The 19931-nt window shown below is 39.2% G+C and overlaps 1 protein-coding gene across 6 annotated transcripts in view; it reads right to left on the reverse strand.

Annotated features, from left to right (window-relative positions):
• FOXP2 (forkhead box P2) overlaps nt 1–19931 on the reverse strand; it is a 441997-nt gene that overhangs the window by 401118 nt on the left and 20948 nt on the right. The window contains exons 3-5 of one of the 6 annotated variants that reach the window (XM_064447252.1): nt 14895–15067; nt 14300–14488; nt 14067–14207 (exon numbers count right to left, since the gene is read on the reverse strand). The exons of the other annotated variants lie outside the window; for them this stretch is intronic. The gene's annotated coding sequence lies outside the window, so the exon portion shown is untranslated. The remainder of the gene's footprint in view (nt 1–14066; nt 14208–14299; nt 14489–14894; nt 15068–19931) is intronic. 6 annotated transcript variants of the gene reach the window in all.

Consider the following 19931-nt stretch of genomic DNA (forward strand, 5'->3'; position numbering starts at 1 on the left):
CAATGAACTCTTAGAGCTATTATTCTAGAAATAATACACATATACAAATTTCTATCTATTATAATATGCTGTGTATTTAGTATACATTTTGTGCATCTCTCTACTATAGAATTTTTAACACACCAGAAGTTTTGTAATAATAATATTAGCCAGCTTTGTCAAATGGATATCTGCAAAATGTGACCTGTAAGTGGGACAACAGTTTGGAAATCCCATTTTAGCAGCCAGCAGAGGAAATACGAGATGGATATTTCTGCTTGTTGTGGTTTAACCCGGCAGGCAGCTAAACACCACACAGCCGTTCACTCACTCACCCTCTGTGGAATGGGAAGCGAATCAGAAAAAAGGTAAAACACATGGGTTGAGATACAGATAATTTAATAGGACAGAAAAGGAAAATAAGAATCATGATAAAAGAATATACAAAACAACTGATGCAGAATGCAACTGCTCACCACCTGCTGACCAATGCCCAGCCAGTTCCCAAACAGTGGCTGCACCCCCCGGCCAACTCCCCCCAGGTTTTTGTTCGGTATGATGTCATATGGTATGGAATATCCCTTTGGTCAGTTGGGGTCAGCTGTCCCGGCTGTGTCCCCTCCCAGCTTCTTGTGGACCTCTAGCCTCCTCACTGTCAGGGCAGTATGAGAAGCTGAAAAGTCCCTGACTTAGTGTAAGCACTGCTCAGCAGCAACTAAAACATCAGTGTGTTATCAACATTATTCTCAGCAGAAATCCAAAACACGGCACTATACCAGCTCCTAGCAAGAAAATTAACTCTATCCCAGACAAAACCAGGATGCTGATGAAAGGGCTCAGCATTGTAACAGGTAACCCTGCAAAGTTCCCACTGGAGACGGGCTTCACTTGACTCTGCTGATGAAGAAACCAGAGTAAACATCAGCATTAATATGGGTCTCCATTCTCTACAGAGTGTACTTCTAAATCCTGTAGTGGCATGTCCAGCCAATACAGTTTTCCTTCCAGAGCTTCCTACAGAGCTCTTGAAGACTACCTACTAGGAGTACCTACAAATAAAAGGAAGAAGGGAAAACAGGCAAAAGAAAAGCCTTCGATTTCTTTTTTTGTTCCATGGACCTCCAGTTTTCAAAATTAATAAGCAGCAACTACCAGAAAATAGAGAAAGGAGAATTACTGCTATAAAAAACTTCACTGATCCTTTTTTTGCAAAAAAAAAAAAATCCTATGAAAATCATATTCTAAAATAAAGAATTGGTTTTACTTAAGTTTGTGTCAAATGTGGGGAGGAACTGAGATGCAGCTAAAATAACGGGGAAAGGTAAAGAGGTTTTTGTTATATTCTTCTATCTATCCAATTAAGTATGGAAAGGAAAGCCACAGCATTAAACAAGCTTCTCTTTATACTTGTTCCATTTCAGAGAAGACTGCTTCCCTTTCTGTCTATATTTTCTCCTCTTCTGGGTTGTCTGTGCTTTTGAACGTGCCACATAACATATCTGTCAATCTAGCCTAATTTTGGTTCTCTTTCATTTTCTTCCACCACAGCCCCATAATACTCAAGAGATCCTTCCCCTGAGAACCACAGCCAGAGGTCAGTGACCTTGGGGCTGCCCAACAGTTTGGGTCCTTCTCTCCTTCTACTGCAGAGCACAGGGCTTTGTACTTCTCTGGGAGCCGAGCCCAGCCAGAACTGGTTTCAGAAACAGCTTTGAGAGAAAATACACTCCACGTATGACTTATCCTGCTTCTTCTCACACCCATCGCTTCTACTGGATGCCCCATCTCAGATTTCTTGTACCAGCCCACAGCTCTACTTCTCAACTGCTGCTCAGCACACGCACCAGAATCCTTTTTTGTAAATCATGAGAGAAGTTAAGCGGAGGACAGGATTTAAGTTGAGGAGAGAGAGAGCAGAAGATTTCTACCTGGAGAAGATGACAGATAGACAAGACAGTGATGTCATGATACTGCTGCACCTGAAGTCTGTATCAACATTAATGAGTTATGATGGGTATAACATAGCCAAGAGATGGAAATCAGTAGAAACATAAGGACATTATACTATCAGTTACCTTTCCTCCAGGACCGTTAGTTTACTTGAGAGTGAAGACGCAAGGAAGAAACTTCCCAATTTCAATCATGACAATCAGCAGTGTTGGGAAAGCAAGTCACTAGTCCAAAATCCCAGCTCATAATGAAGCCATCATGAAGCTTTCAGAGCGTATCACATCCTTGGCATGGAAAGCTGATAGACAGAAGACTAAAACAGTTGCCAGATTTAAATACTGACAGATTTTGGCAAGTTGTAGTATTGCTGGTGGAATTCTGAACCTAAAACTCCTTTTCTTCCATTGGCCTAAGACCATCAGAGGCCTGATATAAAAACACTTTTTTTCCACCAACTATTCTGACAGGCCAAGCAGCTGCTGAGGCATAAATGAAAAACATTACTCCCTAAACCAAAGTTACAGTTTTACAAAATCCTACAATTACTACACTCAATTCTGTGTATGTGCTCAGACACCTTCAAAATTAGAGAGACTAAGAGAAATTATACACCTGGAATGGATGCCTCCTTTGTGCCTAGTCTCCCATTTGGGATAACAAATACTGGTAGAACAGGGAAAATTATTTGAACATGGAAGACAAATTTGCCAAGAAACTGGGAGGGGCTGGCAGCAGCAAAGAAACAAAGAATGAAGGAATGGCAACAAAATGAACAGTGGAGTTGACAGTAGAGTGCAACTACACCACATTTACCAAATTATCTGGAAAAAACATCCATTACACCAATGACAATAAATATGTGTGTATATGCTATATGTACCAACAAATAATGTTTCACAGGATGGGGAACACTTTCCTGGGAAGCAGTAACTGTGAACAAATTACGGTAGTTCATCAGCATGAATATGAACTAGCCTCGGCAAAGGACTAACGTAATCTCTGAATATATTTCCAAGGAAATTGAACTGAGAAGCGATGCTACCTGAGTATTTGACACTGGGGTCACTCCTACCGGAACAATGTCACCAGTCTGACAACCCCAAGTCAAACAGGACACTGCTCAAATGGGTACGATTCACAGAAGACACTTCAAGTATCATTAAATGACTGGAAAACAGGCCTAACAGTGAAAAAGTACATCTGTTTCCAAAAAGAAGATTATAGGACTACTGAACCACAACCCGTAAGTACCCAAACGCAGGGCAGAAGCTTAACAATGCTGTTTTACTCCTCCCTCCCCTTTCCTAAGGAACATCCTGGAAAGGTGAAGCAAGACAAATTCAGATGAGAATTTAGGGACAAGGACCAAACACTGAATTGCTAACCCCTACAGCAGGCTACAAAGGATTTTCCATCACTGGAAGTTTTCCCTCCCTTTACACCCCTGCCATTGAGATCAGCTGTTTTTCTAAGAGGTATGATTTACTCCAATCTTTATTGGTCTTAAAGCAGAAACGGAGGAAGTCCTCGCCACAAAGGAAGTCATACCCAAAGATTACAGTAATTCTTTACAGGCTTAAAAGCTGTTAAAGTAGGAAATAATAGCTCCAACTTCTTTTAATCCTTTATGCCCTCATGACACGCTCACTGGCAAGGAGCACCTGCCAGGGACTAAGGCCCTGCTCTACTCCACACCACATAAACACAACATTGAGGTAATCCCTGCATGGGAAAGCTGAAAAGCCAAACATATGACACAAGACAAAACAGGTGGATTCAGAGGGAAAGCGGGAGGAAACAAGGAAACAATACATATCAGCAGGAAAGGCAGGAGCCCTCCCATCCGTGGCCCATCCATTGTCACACTTTCTGTAGGCAACACAGCAAGGGAGAGTTTTAATGAGGGATTTGAAGTTGGACAAGTTTAGACCAGAAATAATTTTTAGTAGTGAGGATAATTACCAGTGGAGAAAGTTACCAAAGGCTGTCATGGGCTCTCCATCACCAGGAGTATTTTAAAACAGTGCTGATTTTTTCCCCTAAAAGATATGCTCTACTTCAAATAGAAATTAATTCAAGAAGTTCTATAGCTACTGTTATTCTGAAGATTACAATGGTCCCCTCTGGCTCTACAGACTGTGTTTCCAAGTAGCTCTTGGCCCTTTAAAAAGGTGTATCACAATCTCATGTTAAATGAAATTATTAAGATCAGTTTATGCAGTCCCACAAAACCAATAAATTATTTGTAAGATGCATCAGCTACAAGACCACCCCAGCATTTTTTTTTGCACTTTTTTTCGCCCTGCCATGACATAAGTAAATATATAGAGAAGTGGACTTCACTCAGCCCACATACCTACCATACAATTGGGTCACTTCCACAGTTCCATGAATCATTGAGTTCCCCAACGAGGGTCATAAAAAATATTTGTGCTGGTTTCAGCTGGGATAGAGTTAATTTTCTTCAGAGTAGCTAGTACAGGGCCATGTTTTGGATTTGTGCTGAGAATAATGTTGATAACACACATGTTTTAGTTGTTGCTGAGCAGCTCTTACAATAAGTCAAGGACTTTTCAGCTTCACACCCCACCCCACCAGCGAGGAGGCTGGGAATGCACAAGAAGCTGGGAGGGACACAGCTGGGACAGCTGACCCCAACTGACCAAAGGGATATCCCATATCATATGACGTCATGCTCATTATATAAAGCTGGGGGAAGAGAAAGGACAGCAGGGGTGGATGTTTGGACTTACGACATTTGTCTTCCCAAGTAACTGTTACATGTGATGGGACCCCTGCTTTCCTGGAGATAGCTGAACACCTGCCTGTCCATGGGAAGCAGCAAATTAATTCCCTGTTTTGCTTTGCTTGCATGCGCAGGTTTTGCTTTACCTGTAAACTGTCTTTATCTCAACCTACGAGTTTTCTCACTTTTACTCTTTTGATTCCCTCCCCCATCCCACGGTGGGGGAGTGAGTGAGCAGCTGTGTGGGGCTGGGGTTAAACCACAACAACACTACACCAAAAAAAAAGACAGAATCATACTCATACTACACAACTTAATTTGCTTTAGAGAAAAAATGAAACACAGAGAAAGATAACCATAGTCTAGAATGTTAAATGTTAAAGAAGGAATAAACCTGCAAACCATCCGTTCAGAAAAGATGGAGACCATTTGCTAGCAGATTAAAATAACATATATATCTGACAGGAAGGAGCATAAAGAGACTTACATTGTCTGTGTTGAGACATTATGCAAGTTCTCAAGCTAGCAAGTCAAGTAGCTTTGGGCAGTACGCGGTCAGTCACAGAATCAGAGAATAGCTGTGGTTGGCGGGGGCCTCAGAAGGTCTCCAGTCCAATCCAGTCCAATTGAGCCTGCTCCAGCAGGCTCAAATATGAGATCAGAACAGGTTACTCAGAACTCTCAAGAGGTCGGTTTGGGAAACAAGGACTTAACATCCCTGGTAGAATGACCACAGTAACCACATTAAGCATACAAGCAAATAAGTTTATAATGTAAATAAATTTGTGTTTATCATCTACTCATTAATACACTTTAAAAACCTGTTTGTGAGCCTCCTAAAACTACTACGTGGGGAAGGTTTTAATCAGTCAAAGTCCTCCTTTTCAAATACTATATAAATGACTATACACAGGTTACTTTTAAGAGCAAGCTCACATTACTGGATAAATTCCAAAATTACTTAAACAGTATGGCTTTGAGCATTACCATGCCTATCTTTCCAATAGCAAAATTTTGAACTAATCAGTCATGGTTAGCATCTGTGAAATCCCTGGAATAAAAAAAAGATTGTAGAGTAAAAAAGTCTGTAAAATAATGTTTTGTATGATAGATGTTTTCTAAAGCGGTTTAACCGACTTAAAAAGCATTCCTTCTGATAAACAACACATTAAGGAATTAATAATGGGTGAGGTAAAAAGGTAAGTGGAAAGCAAATTCTTGGTCAAACAGTTAAAGAGACAATGGAAAGTGTCCTATTACTGCATTTGCATAAAAATCCCCATGTTACTGGGAATATAAATCTCCTAAAAAGGTACCATAATGCAAGGATAACACATCAGCATTCTGAAGTGTCCTCTGTATGTCAAAACAGGTATTGTCTTGGATTACTTTTTAAAATATTCTGCATTTTCACTGACATAGGCCTAAAATATAATAACACAAAGTTGCTGAAGTTGACCAACCTTTGTAATGTGCTTCTAGAAACATTTTTGAGGATGTTTAGTCAATATCTATATTTGCCTTGCAAGTAGAAATACACTCTAGTAAGAGCTTTTACCTTCCTAACATTCGTAGAGAGTGCACTCAGCTCATTCCTCACACTTGGCACATGAGTATGCACAGCCAGGCATGTTTAGTTCATTCCAGTTTTTAAAAATCTTAAGACGTATCTTGAAGGACTGAGAAAAACAGAGGAACACGCCAAACTAACATATACATGGACTATGATATGGAAAATCTTGAACAGTCAGCTTTTCATCTTTTGAGTAATAAACCACAAGTAATAAACGTCTTTTTGGGTAATAAACCACAACCCTGTTATTCACGCCATCGGTGATGCCTAGCAGTAACATACAACCATTTATTTTGAGGTAGGTGTGATGAGTCCTTCACCTAAGCAAGGCTCCATCATTGTTACGTGAAGAAACACAGCCACTCTGGGCACCTTTCCAATGATGTGAAGTTTAGTGAAGTTTGGACAGGATTCCAGGTAATCCCTGATCAAATGGCACTAATGCAGACATTTGACAGTGAGCCACTGACATACCTTGGGCCAGAACTCAAAATGAGTATTCACTTTGTGGCTACCACATGGCATTGGCTCAGTTTGCAATTTTAAGACTCTGCTACACCTTTGTATCTGCCAGCTACTGGGACAAATAGTCTTGGGAACCATCTAAAGAGAGTGACTGCATCTGCACAAAAGCATTTTGATGTCGAGGCAATAAAGGAGCCTCTATCCCAGAAAGGTAGATAACTGTCTGAATGCGTAAGAAAACACATTTTTACTGTGAGGTGGCTGAACAGTGAAACAGGTTGCCCAGACAGGTTGTAGACTCTTCATCCCTGGAGATATTCAAAATCCAACTGGACAAGGTGCAGGACAACCTGCTCTAACTTGCTTGAGAAGGGCAGTTGGACTAGGTGATCCTCAGAGTTCCCTTCCAACCTCAACTGTTCTGTGATTCTGTGAACTTCATGGAAGAGTACAAAAATGAACAGTCACTAAAAGCTTTAAGATAGGGATCTTAAGTACCAGATTTGCATCTGTTTGTGGACTTGACTCCTTAATTTCTTAACCAGATCTTCAAGTAACCTACTTGTGGGTTGGTATTACTGGTAAACAGACTGACTGTCCTGGTTTTGGCTGGGATAAAGTTAATTTTCCTTCTAGTATCTGGTACAGTTCTGTGTTTTGGATTTAGTATGAGAATAATGTCAATAACACACTGATGTTTTAGTTGTGGCTAAGCAGTGCTTACACCAGTCCAGGACTTTTCAGCTTCCCATGCTCTGCCAGGTGCACTAGCTGGGAGGGGGCACAGCCAGGACCACTGACCCAAACTGGCCAAAGGGATATTCCATACCATATGGCATCATGCTCAGCATATAAGCTGAGGGAAGCTGGCCAGTGGGCAGCCATCACTGCTCGGGGATGGGATGGGCATTGGTTGGCGGGTGGTGAGCAACTGTATTGTGCATCAGTTGCTTTGTATGTTATTATTACTACTATTACTACTACTATGACTACTACTACACTATTTTACTGTATTTTATTTCAATTATTAAACTGTTCTTATCTCAACCCATGAGTTTTCTCACTTTTACTCTTCCAAGTCTCCCTCCCATCGCACTGGGGAGGGCAGTGAGTGAGCGGCTGTGTGGTGCTTAGGTGCTGGCTGGGGTTAAACCCCGACACAGACAAGGATGAAATCTGGAGAACTCTTGAGTGATTCAAAGATACTCAAGAGTGTGTGGGAGAGAAGTGTGGATCAGGTGGACAGATAAGAACAGCAGACTGGGAATATGGTCTATTTCATGAGACTCTCCTGGCAAGGTTTCTGCCACTGATGTTCTCTCTAGTGAGGAGAGTCATCCTGCTTTCAAAAGGTAAAGTAGTGAGACTTGCACTAACTTTTGGCATACTCCCAAGATTATCCATTAGCAGATCTTGAAGGAGAGATAGCAACCTCCAATTATTCCATGTAAGGTGATTCATCTTGGTATCAAAATTGTCTCTATCATTCCATGTGATTCTGATAATTATAGCCCTTTTTGTTTTACTTCGAAAAGAACATTTATGAGGACAGGGAAAAGGTATGTATCATTCTACCTGGCCAAAAGAATAATAATAAATGCATCAGAGACGAACACCATCCAGAAAAGGCATGAAAGGTCCAAACCTTTTGATAATATCTGAATTAAATCTCTGAAAATCACTGAAAAGCTTCTCCCAGGGATGTCAAACAGAGGTCTTCCATTCCTGGTGCCTCAGGGTGAAGAGGCTCAGTTCATTTGGCAATATGATCAGGACACCCCATAAGCTGTACCAATACTTTGTACCAACACCTTGTTCCAACACCTTGCACACCACTGTACCATCTGCAGAACTACTTCCCAGAAAAGAGAATCAGGACTCACGCTAGCTTGCAAGGTGTTATAGTACATCTGACAGAGTTCCTCAGTTACACGTGAATGTGATGACCATGAGGAATGGGAATGGAACTTCTCAGAAGCATGCTGACTTGAGCTCCAAGCCACTGATGCAGAGATCTTCAGACCACGATCCCTGAAATGCTGTCCATCCAAGTGGAGAAGAAAACACTTGTACTTAGAAAGAAAGAGATCTAGATGGGACATGAAAAAGGGCACTTTACAAAAGGCACTGCACCTGAGCAGTAATATTCGATATATAGTACTACTTAATTATGTAGTAATCCTTAATGCCCTTAGACTAATGAAGTGTCTTCCTAGGCAGCATCCCAGTCTCATATGCATGCCCAGTTTGTTTCTGTGGCACAGTCCAGTATGTTGCATTATACTGCTGCAATATATATTCCCAGGAGACCCTATCAGTATTTTGCAAGGGAGAAATACAGTCCAGCAACTGAGTCCTGCATGACTAGAAATGCATCCCTAACAATTGTTAGGTTATAAGAATATTCCATACACTGCACATGAATTCAGTTTCTGAAGCAAATTCAAGACAATTTTTAAATCCATTTTACCAAAGTCTCATAAGCAGGAAACATGAATGAACTTCCTCTTAAAATTTGCAAACCCCTAGGTAAATAACAATCTCTGAAAAACCCTTGGGGATGAGGTTTTATAGTCTGTGAGCTTTAGAAGTCAAGAAGAGAAGATCTGGGAAGTGTTCTGTCATGTTTTTCCTGAGACTTCACTGAAGGGATACAAACAAGTATGTTTTAAAGAAGGAAGCACAACCGTGCCATCTGGATATCTGGCATGGAAGGTGGCTTACCAGCACAGGGTGGTAGACTGACAGGCTTTGGGATTATATATATACATATATATTTTCCAGAAACAGACTGGACAAGAAAACAAAATTGATCAAGTGTGTATCTGGATATCCTCCTCTCTAAGTCTCCTAGATCTCCTCACATCAAGAAGAGGTATCTTCTAAGTGTCAGACCAGAGCAGTGGGTGGCCTCAGATAAGGAGCTGATATCCTTTTCCCACCAGACTTCCTTAGCTACTATGAGTAGGAAAACTTACTCAAAAGTGGTCCTATCCATGATGCAGCGTTCCCACAGCAATTACTTTGAATAACTTCTCATGTTCAATTTTGAGTACCTTGAATTACTGGCAAACTTAAAAAAATATATTATTAGGAAGTTAAGTTATAAAGGGACTAGAAATGAAGGCTTGAATGGACTATATAAATGTACAGATTGGTTACACAATAAACTGTCAAGAATATGGTGATAAGCATCTTATCTTTCCAGGTGCAAAGAAAAAAGAAGCTACTTAGGTTGGGTAAAGCTTGTAACTAACTACAGCAAGATGAATCAAAGGAGGAATTTAAAGGCAGTATTCCCATACATACATAACAGCCAAGAAAAAGTGAGTTTAAAAAGTCCCAGGATATTATTGTCAATAACACTGAAGAAGGAACTTTATCTGAAAACAGACTGAGGAATCTACCCAAGAATTAAGCATGTATTGGAATTGAAACAAACAAAGTAATTTGGCAAGTTCCTTTTAGATTAGATCTACAAGTTTTCACAGTACTGTGCAACAAGCAAGCATGGGGCTTTTACAAATCTAGTTAGGCAAAAAGATGGGCATAGGAGTGGAACAAACCATCTGAGTCGCAACATGTAAGCTTTTGTTATTTAAAGCAACTGTATCATGCCAATTTTGCTGATAAGACCCCCTCTTCAAAATCTCCTGTCCCACCACACTACTTGAATGCTCGATTCTGTCTTGAATGCTCTCTCTTCCAGCCCAAATTTATCCAGGGCTAGTTTACACTCATATGTATCTGTTCTAACAATGACCCTTAGCTTAAACAGCTCTTCTCCCTCTCTGATGCCTTCCCTGCCTCTCCTTAACAGACTTGGAAATATGAAAGAGAAATCATATCATCTCTCAGTTTTTGTTTCATTAAGCCAAACATGTCACACTTTCTTAGTCTCATCTCACAAGATAAGCTTTCCATTTCCTGATCACCCTTGCAGCCCATCTCTGTTGCTGTTCCAATATGAATTCATTTTTTCCTAGGGGAAAAAAAAAAAAAGAAAACTGTTAGGGCTAATAACCTGTTGGTCCTTCCCAGTTCATGCCTATCCTCAATACTCTTTTGTGTCATGTCCCCAGAGTTACAATTCAGATTAGGTAGTGTCTACTTTACACCATAGTTATGAAAAACCAATTACAGACTACATAATATTATTTCAGACATGATAAAAAACTACTGTTTATAAACACTAACTTTGGGAAACGAGCACATAGTGCTTATTTGTATCATATGCTTAAGGACTACACAATATTTCACAGCCAACTGACCACCAAGAAAATAAAGCCTGCTTCTTAGTACTATAATAAAATATATTCATTCTAGTAACACACATATTTTCATCCGCAAGGATGTTGTAAACTGAATTTTTGGACTCTGCATATGCCTATGCATTCAGAGAAACAGATTTAGCATAGGTTGTTTACCTCAATTACCTAAAGCAGATCTGAAGTAGCAAGCTAATCTGAAACTCCTATCAACTTAATTTATATCTAATACTTTCAAAGTGACCAAAGACAGAGTTTGAAATGTGTAGCGGACAGTCGCCATGTTCACTACACACACCTCACTACAGACCAAGCCCTACAGCTAAAACCGGTTAGGGATTGAAGAGACTGGACGTACAGGTAAGCTTTGCTCATCCCCTTCTTCTCTGGGAAGTTTCTCCTTAATATCCCAGCTTTCCTACATGAAGGAAGGCACAGCAAACCCCTGAAGATGAGGTATTAAATTAATGGCAGCATCTTACACTGACAGTACAGAAAGAACTACTCTGTCCACAGTTTGAAGCTAGGGGAATTTAGGCATCTTACTTCAACACCTTCATTTCCCTTCCTGGTGTCACCGACTACCAAAAACTGTGTCAGGAACTCCTGACTCAGTAGAGACAGACATGGGTACTGTGCAAAAGCAACAGCATCCACATACAAACCTGCACAAAATCTGAATTTACACAATTTCAATCCCTATCAGTTTTATCTTTTATCTGATCACTCAAGAGTGACTCAGTTGCTTAAAAAAGTGATGGTATCATTACTTCAAATAATAAACACTCTGTAAGTGATTACTAAAATGAATTGCATGTCCAAAAGACTGGAGTCCTCAATATAAATTATGTCTTCACGTGCAAGACAAGCAACAAGTATCACACCTCATACTTGAATATACATGAGCATTACTAAGTATTACTCTTCCCCAAACCAAGATATTTATTATGACAACATATTTAGTCTTTGTTTTGAAACAGAATTTTAGAAGACAATGTTGTACCTTCCAAATATTTATATTTTTTTAAAAAATCAAAACCAAATGATCCTCTGCGACACACACACTCAAGAGTCAAGAAGATACTCATCCGTTAGCCTGACAACGAACAGACACATAACAAAACAGGCAATGTCTTCAAACTTACTGCTGGTAGTGAATTAACTTGCTGTAGTAGCAGTTATTAGCTGATTCACAGATCAGATAACAACTCATCCGTTTATTTCCAGATGTTCTACCTAGAAAGTGCTCCATGCAGAGAAATATCCCACAAAAAAGAAAATAAACCACCACCTTAACAGTTTCATTCTGAAAGCTTTCGAACTACCTGATGGGCATGTACCATACAGTCTACCTGTACTACTGTTACGTTTCACACTACAGAATTTATTTTAGCCATGTCTTAGGTACACTTGTTTTTTTTTTTTTTTCAAAATTGTGAGAGACAAAACACCTATACTTAAATTATATTCTTCTTAACAGAGTCTACAACTAGTGTATTTCAGCTTCCAGCATGACAGCCTTCATCAGCTAAATATGAAAACAGGGCCCAGAAATTCTAATTCAAAGCGCAACAATTAGACACTTATGATTCACCCCATACCACAGAATGTGATTTTTATCACTGTAAATACAATAGTTTAAATTTAAAACAACAATTTTCTTCCAAAAAATGTAAAGGACAAAATTAACTCACCATTAATGCTTTGGAAATAATAAGTCTAATTTTAAGTGTATTGAAGCAAATGGATACTTTTGTACTGATGTGAGTAATTAAAGTACAAGAGCTTCACAGACTCAGAGATGTAATGCAGCCCTTTTATCAAAAGCAGTCACTCTATCTCGGCCTGACAGTTAACAGCATATGATCTAGTAAACAAATACTTTCACACAGTACAAAAGTGCCATTAAAGGCCAGAACTGTCAACACAAATTCCGTTCTTACAAGAGAAAAAAATATATAAACTGTTGATCACCTCTGGTTGCCTTAACTAGCATGGAGGTTGTCATGGAAACATTTCTGCGAAGTTCATAGCGATGAAACACAAACACTTCCAGTTTAATTGCTATTAGGTTTAGCATACCAGAGTTTATTTATACTCAAAGAGAATTATGATAAAATGCAGTAGAAAGTAAAGCTAGTAATGATCTGGCATAACAAAGCCAATGGATTAAAAAAAAAAAAAAAAAGAAAGAAAGAAAAGGAAAATAAGACGACTTTTTTATTAGGCTGAAACAAGACAAAAGCGAATTACCTCTTTCCCAAAACTATTAACCAAACTTTCAGCTAGAACATGACTTGTCCATGATGGTTTTAACGTAGCTACATTAACATGTGAAGATACTAAAGAAACAAAACATCCTCAAACAAAGCAGTACATATTTGAATAGATATACAAGTATTTATTACACAGATTCAAAACAGATTCTTAAAGAAAAAATTGTAGCATCACATTAACTTCTGTAGCACAAATCACATAAATCCCTTGTATAGGCACCTCTTTTTTCCAGATAGAACAGACCTAGTCCTGCTATTTTCTTACCAACAGAGCTCCCCCAGCATAAATGACAATTCTGTTGTCCTTGCAGACAAATTGAGCCCAATGAGATTTCAAATAATAGTGCTGACTGACTACATGAATATAAGTCAGGGAGAGCTTAATTTTATTTCATTACAGTTAATGGGGATTCACTTTTACTTTATTAGAATTAAACAAAATTTATAGAGACGCATGAAAGTTACTAACTAAAATCTGCAGGTTCCTTTCATTATAATCCAATTTCATTTTTTAATAATACTACATTCATTCTTAGGGCATGATTTAAGTTAATGCAAAAGCCTTAATAAATTCCAGTGACTTTTTATCTGTTTCCATTAGCACAAGTTTACTCAACGCGGCTGACAGCCTGCAACACTGAGAAGTTGAGCCGAGGTCAGGGGTTTGGAAGAGGGACTGGAACCAGTCAGTGCACTGAAGTGCATAAGGCACGAGTACAGAACAAGGATTCAGATGTGGTGCTGTGGGCGTAGGCTAAACATGGATGGGGAGCAGGAAAAAGAGATCAAGCAAGATGCATCACACTCACTTTACAGACATTGTCAAATTCCTGGCTGCTGGCTCTGGCATACACATACAGGAATGCAATCTATTGCCCATAACCTGCCATCAATTTTTTTCATTCACATGACGGATATATTTTGAACAAAGGTATGGAAGGCAAAATGATCTATAATGAAATAACTATATTTTTAATCATTTTCCACTACCCGCTTGTTATGTCTAATATCAAAGTAAAAATACATTCATCTTTACAATTACCGTATTTATGTCTCTTAATTTTGTTTTTTCTTTTCCTATTTGCCCCTCTTGCATTTATTCATTCTCCACTTTTCTTCTTGCTGATGTTCCTGACAATCACCATTCTCCCCTTTCCAGCCACAAAACATATCATAAATGAAACTGTTAACACTGAATTTTAAAGACCATCATTAGGTTTAGAATGAGTACCTAAAGAAGGATTAATAAAGAAAATGGAATAAGGATAGAGTTAGTGTTTCAGATTATCAGCAGATTCAGGAAAATAACACAGTAACAAGTTTACATTCTCATGATTACAATTATTATCCCAACATGAATATATGGATTTGAAATGAAAGCTTAGATCTGAAGCAATTTGAAAAATACCACAAACATTTTTGTCAAGTATGGTTATATCCACCATGTAGAGAATAATTTCTTTCATGCTACTTTTATTATCTAGCTATATTTCAGATCCTACTACATAATTTAGCTTCTAAGACGCTACTTCCTGTTAATTAATAATATACTTCTGATCTATATAAACATTATTTCTGTGAAAATTACTGGGAGACAGCAGTTTCTTTAACCCTGATACGCTCTTCCACAGTATTACCATGGCCATTACTGCAGAATCTGAATGTACTCAGTTCTCTCACTGTAATGTATTTGTCTTCTGGTCCTCTTCCCACAAGGGAGAAATATGCAGATGAGTATCCTGTTTTGTTAAAGCCCTTTTCTCTGCTACTTCCATCAGTTATTTTGTCCTGGGGGCTACTGCAATTTGGTCTGTTCAGAGAATACGCATACAAATAAACTCCCATGTACTCATATTAAAGAATAGCATACTAATTTTAAAAGACATTGGATTAGAAGTGAAATATGATTAAAAAACCATGATGGTCTTCAGTTCTTTCTCCAAGACATGGACATCCCCCTGAGCAAGGTCCCTACTCTGCACAGAGGATCTTTAGCCTTTCCATCACAGGGAGCTCCCTTTTTCTGGAGAAGCCCAGTGATCCAACATAGGCTCTACTCCCGAGCTCACGGGGAACCAGGCCAAGAACTCTGAACATAAATACCAAGAGACACCGAACATCTTCCAAAGTCCTGTGAGGAGATGACAGAGAAATCAGAAGATAGATATATTTAACTAAAGATAGCATGTACTGTCTACTTCAATGTTTTAGACAGCTACATCTTCACATCCAGTTGTGCCACGCCAGTGGTACTGAACCCAGAGTTTGCAAAAGGTAATGGATACTGAAAATTACATTACCACCTGACAAGATGGTGGAGTGTCCTAGCTTACAGAAAGTCTTAAATCCAGGTAACTCCTTGTGAAAAGACACATTTGGGAGTCTTTATGCATATGTTGAACAGCCGTGTCACAATTGTTCACAATACTTCACAACGAGATTTATGAGAATTTATCATTATTCGAAGTAATGCTTCAGTGAACTCTCTGAACATGTTGTCTAGGGAGTGCCTGATGGAAGTTTATAAAACCTATGATCATTTTGACCCCAGGTTCAGCAGTGAGATACCTGAGATAACCTTATTCAGTTTTCTTAGTGGAAAATCATTCAGAAAAGATCAAACAAATGCCACATGCTTTTGGCTCCATCTGGACCACGGAAGGACATCACACCAGGAACACATGGTGGGAGATCACAATGCCATTTAGTTTTAGACACACCCCTAGGTAGGCTCGTTCTGCTGGTGGCATGCCTTGCAGTGATGAGCATCAATATTACACCACATTGTTTTGTGCTGCCTGGCACGCCTCTGGCTGACGTAGTGGTTTCTTCTACTGAAGGTCTCAAATCTGGCTGCTTCTGGTTACTTTCTTAATTTCCTTGGGTTCTTCTTCCGAATTCAAAATAGGACAAGTAGTGGAACAGAAGAAGCCTGGGAAGGGCTGCATGGGAAAATGGCTGATAGCCTTAGCCAATGTCAGGGGAAAGCCAGGACAGCTGAGGAGCCATAATCATCTTTCATTACTAAAGTGAGGAAAGTTGAACTAACAGCATAAGAGTACAATGTTTCAATGCTGATAGAAAGCAACAAACAAACACAAAAAAAGGAAGACAGGCGAAAAAACCAGTTGCAGGCTTTGGTAACCCATCTACTTGAAACAAGCTGTCCATGAGGCCACATTCCCCTAGCTTCCATTCTCTGTTTTGGCTGGAGAAGGTAAGAAGAGAGAAAAGGAGGCAGACATGACTGAACACCAAGCAGAGAGCTAAACCTGCAGCATAACTTCCTGATGAAGAGGCCATGCAAGTCAGGAAAAGCAGGACTGCGAGTCCAGGACTCTGTGAGAGAGCAGAGTTTCCCGACAGCTTTATTCTTGGTGGCCCCTGCGTGAAAGGTGAAAGAGCTATGGGGAAAACCCCACCTCCCTTTCGGTCTTTGATTGCCTTTTTCTCATCTGTTTCCAGTTCCTCAATGACACAATACGACCCTAGGCACACCTAAACCACATCTTTTCTAGACAAAAACAGTCACTTTGAGCCAATCGTAGTGTTCTACATCCTCTTGGCAATGATGAAGAAAGGGGCCAGAAGAGAGAACAAATCCTATTACTGAGTATCAAGATCCCTGATTATTTCCTTGTGTGATAATAAAAAGCAAAATGAGATACACCGAATATGGAACATCAGACACACTCCAGCACACTATGTCTTAAATGCACTTCAGAACAAATGAGAAAGAAAAAAAATCCAACTACACAGACAGGATCTAGAGCGTCTATCAGTGCCCCCAAGTGATTCAAATCTCTCAAATTTTAGGCATTTGTTTCCCAAGAGATTAAATATTTAAGGCACAAAAGCTGCTAAGATTATGACTGTTTACCTCATTGGTGGCAGCATCTTCACCGGTGAGCAACAACAAGCTCATTCTCACTTTCACTCAGATTCATTCTCTCTCTCAGCGGAATGACATCGCAAAGTGAGAGGATGGTATCTTTATTTTTAAAATTTTACTTGTCATATTAATTAAAAGCTGCATTGTCAATTCATTGAAGTTTTCTTTGTAGTACAATGGCAGTCTGTTAGAGGCAGTACCAGAAACAAAAACAGAACTGAAAAGAAATAAACCTCTGAGAAAAATAATTTATAAACTTAAAAAAACTAATTGCAATGCTGTTAATGCTGTCATTAGCAAACATATGCTAGCAAGTTTACAACTGATGTGTTCCAGGCTACACCAAAATTATGTATGTGTAAAATGTTCATAATAGAGTTTAAAAAGTCTAAAATTTATTAAGGTTTCATGCTGATCCTCCAGTCTGGCAAATGTTTGTAAAAAGAAAAAAAACCACAGTGTTAAGTAAACATTTCAGACCTCAACCTTCTTTATATGCCTTTGAACCTTTGCTTTCATGTGCAATACCTGACAGCCCACTGAGAATAAATGTTGAAAGCCCCAAAGATGGGTAAAACAGAATTTCTGACTCAGGAAATAAAGATCAGCTGAATATGATTCCCATATGGCAAACCAGATCAATGGAAAGCAAGACCAAAATTTACAATATCTATACTGTGCAGTACAACATGGAGGTTGTCTTTTATTGCTGGTAGCAAAACTCCCAGTGGCCAAGAATAAAAGCAGACACAAAGATTATACATCCACTAATGGTGAGCTCTAAAAATACACATAAGAATAGATTTCAGAGTAGAAAAAGAGAAAATTTTGAGCCTTTATTTAGTGTTACTGAATACCAATCAGCAATTAGAGCAATCAACTTTCAGCACAAATCCAGGATTATTAATATAAAGGCACGTTTTCAAAGCCAAAGGGGGGGAAAAAAACCCAGCAGATCGGATTACCTGATATGAAAAGAAACTCTCTTTGCTGTAAAACTAAAACAGCTTCAAGGCTACTTTTGTGATAGCATGTGTGGCTGAATGTGAGAGAATGTATAACAATATTATTACTTTTATTTCAAGACTTCCTGTAAAACCTCAGGTCATGCTCATGAAGACTTTCTTAAAAAGCAATGATAAATCTGATGAACAATTTTTAGAACTTGAAAGCAGGACAATGGGCAGGGGGGAGGTAATCAAGCAGTCCTCAGCGACTGAACCGGCACAGCAACACTCTGACTTGGGTTAGCAGGAATCCTCTGTCAGGAATCCCAAAGCAATGCACCTGGCTATCTCTGCTGGTACCTCAGAGGGCACAAGTAGTAAAAAGTCTGCAAGTAAAGGAAAAAACCTCAACTTTTCAGATTCTTCTAATACAGTTCAGATGGAAGCACACTGAAGAGAAATTCTTAACAAAAAAAAAAACCACAAACCTACTGACATTTTTTTTCTAAATATACAACAAACCAAATTTAAAAGACATAAAATCACTTCCAAGCTTCAGTAAAATATTTGCTCTGTTCTAGCAGTGAAGTCTCAACATTACACTACTCCACCATTTTGCATCTGAGAAAAAAGATGGCCACAGCAATACGAAAGCCCTATGGTCCCATGCACACCAGAACTGGCCCAGAACTGGCTGGTCCAGGACGTCCACAGAGAGATGAGGATGGAAGTCAAAACTAGGAACTTCATTGCAATGTTGAGTCCTGAATCCCTCTATAAATAAGCAAATACCTTGTCACTATATATGGACAGAGGTGATTTGCCTAAGCATTTCCAAAACAGTTCTTCCAGTAGGTGGAAATATACCCTATATAGGTAAAATAAACTGTCCGTGACAGAGATTCTACTGGCATCTAGCTTGGATGATCTTCATAACTCCTAGTTTCACCACTGGGGAGCAATGCAATCAAGTCAATCCTGACTCTGAAAACCTAAATACTTAAGCATGTTACTGTGTGTATTAATATTTTCTGTGGTACTTCACCAACAATGGTGTGACATACTTCAAGCATAATCTTAGGCTGCAAATGCTGCCACTAAAGAGCAATACAGAAAGAGCAAAGAACAGTAGTATTGAAAGAACTTTATGAAAGATCCTCTTGCACAAGAGAACTGATAAAGGAGGACCTCATAAAAATTCCTGGACCTCACCAGCACACCACTCGCCCGGAGTAGGTTACTTTCCCCCTACCACTACCAGCACACTGCAATTGTACTGTACCCTGTACACAATTTTGTACAGTTCGGAGACAGCGAGTGTACAGTCTCCTCTAAAAGACTAGCAAGCTCTCCCCTTGCCTCCTTTCTTGGGCCACTTTACCATTTATTTAGGCCAATAATTGCAGCATCATCTTTGACTTATACATCCCTCTGTCTTCAGACACAAGCATCTAGGCCCTATAGATTCACAAATTTACAAAAGATTTACATGTAAATATTTTAGGATCCTTACAAATACTGTCTGTAGAGTATGTGTCTCCTCTCAAACTGTACAGCTATTATACTCCCATCCCTCTTATTTCAGATCTTGTTCCTATCTTTTGTTCTAATCTTGACAAATGCAATCTCATTCCACTGACATAAATCCAGTATCCCATTATATATTAATCACTTATCTTCCATGTCAAAGCCTACCTATCATCTCTCATTCCATATCTAGAGGTAAACTCCCTTCTCCTTTAGGTCCAGGCTGCCAGCTTCCATCATCTATGTGTTATTTTTTCAATTAAGTGTCTTCAGGCTTTTTATCCAGGCTGACACCTCACACATCTGTG

This window comes from Phalacrocorax carbo, chromosome 1 (assembly GCF_963921805.1).
Source record: "Phalacrocorax carbo chromosome 1, bPhaCar2.1, whole genome shotgun sequence".
Classification (NCBI taxonomy): Eukaryota; Metazoa; Chordata; class Aves; order Suliformes; family Phalacrocoracidae; genus Phalacrocorax; species Phalacrocorax carbo.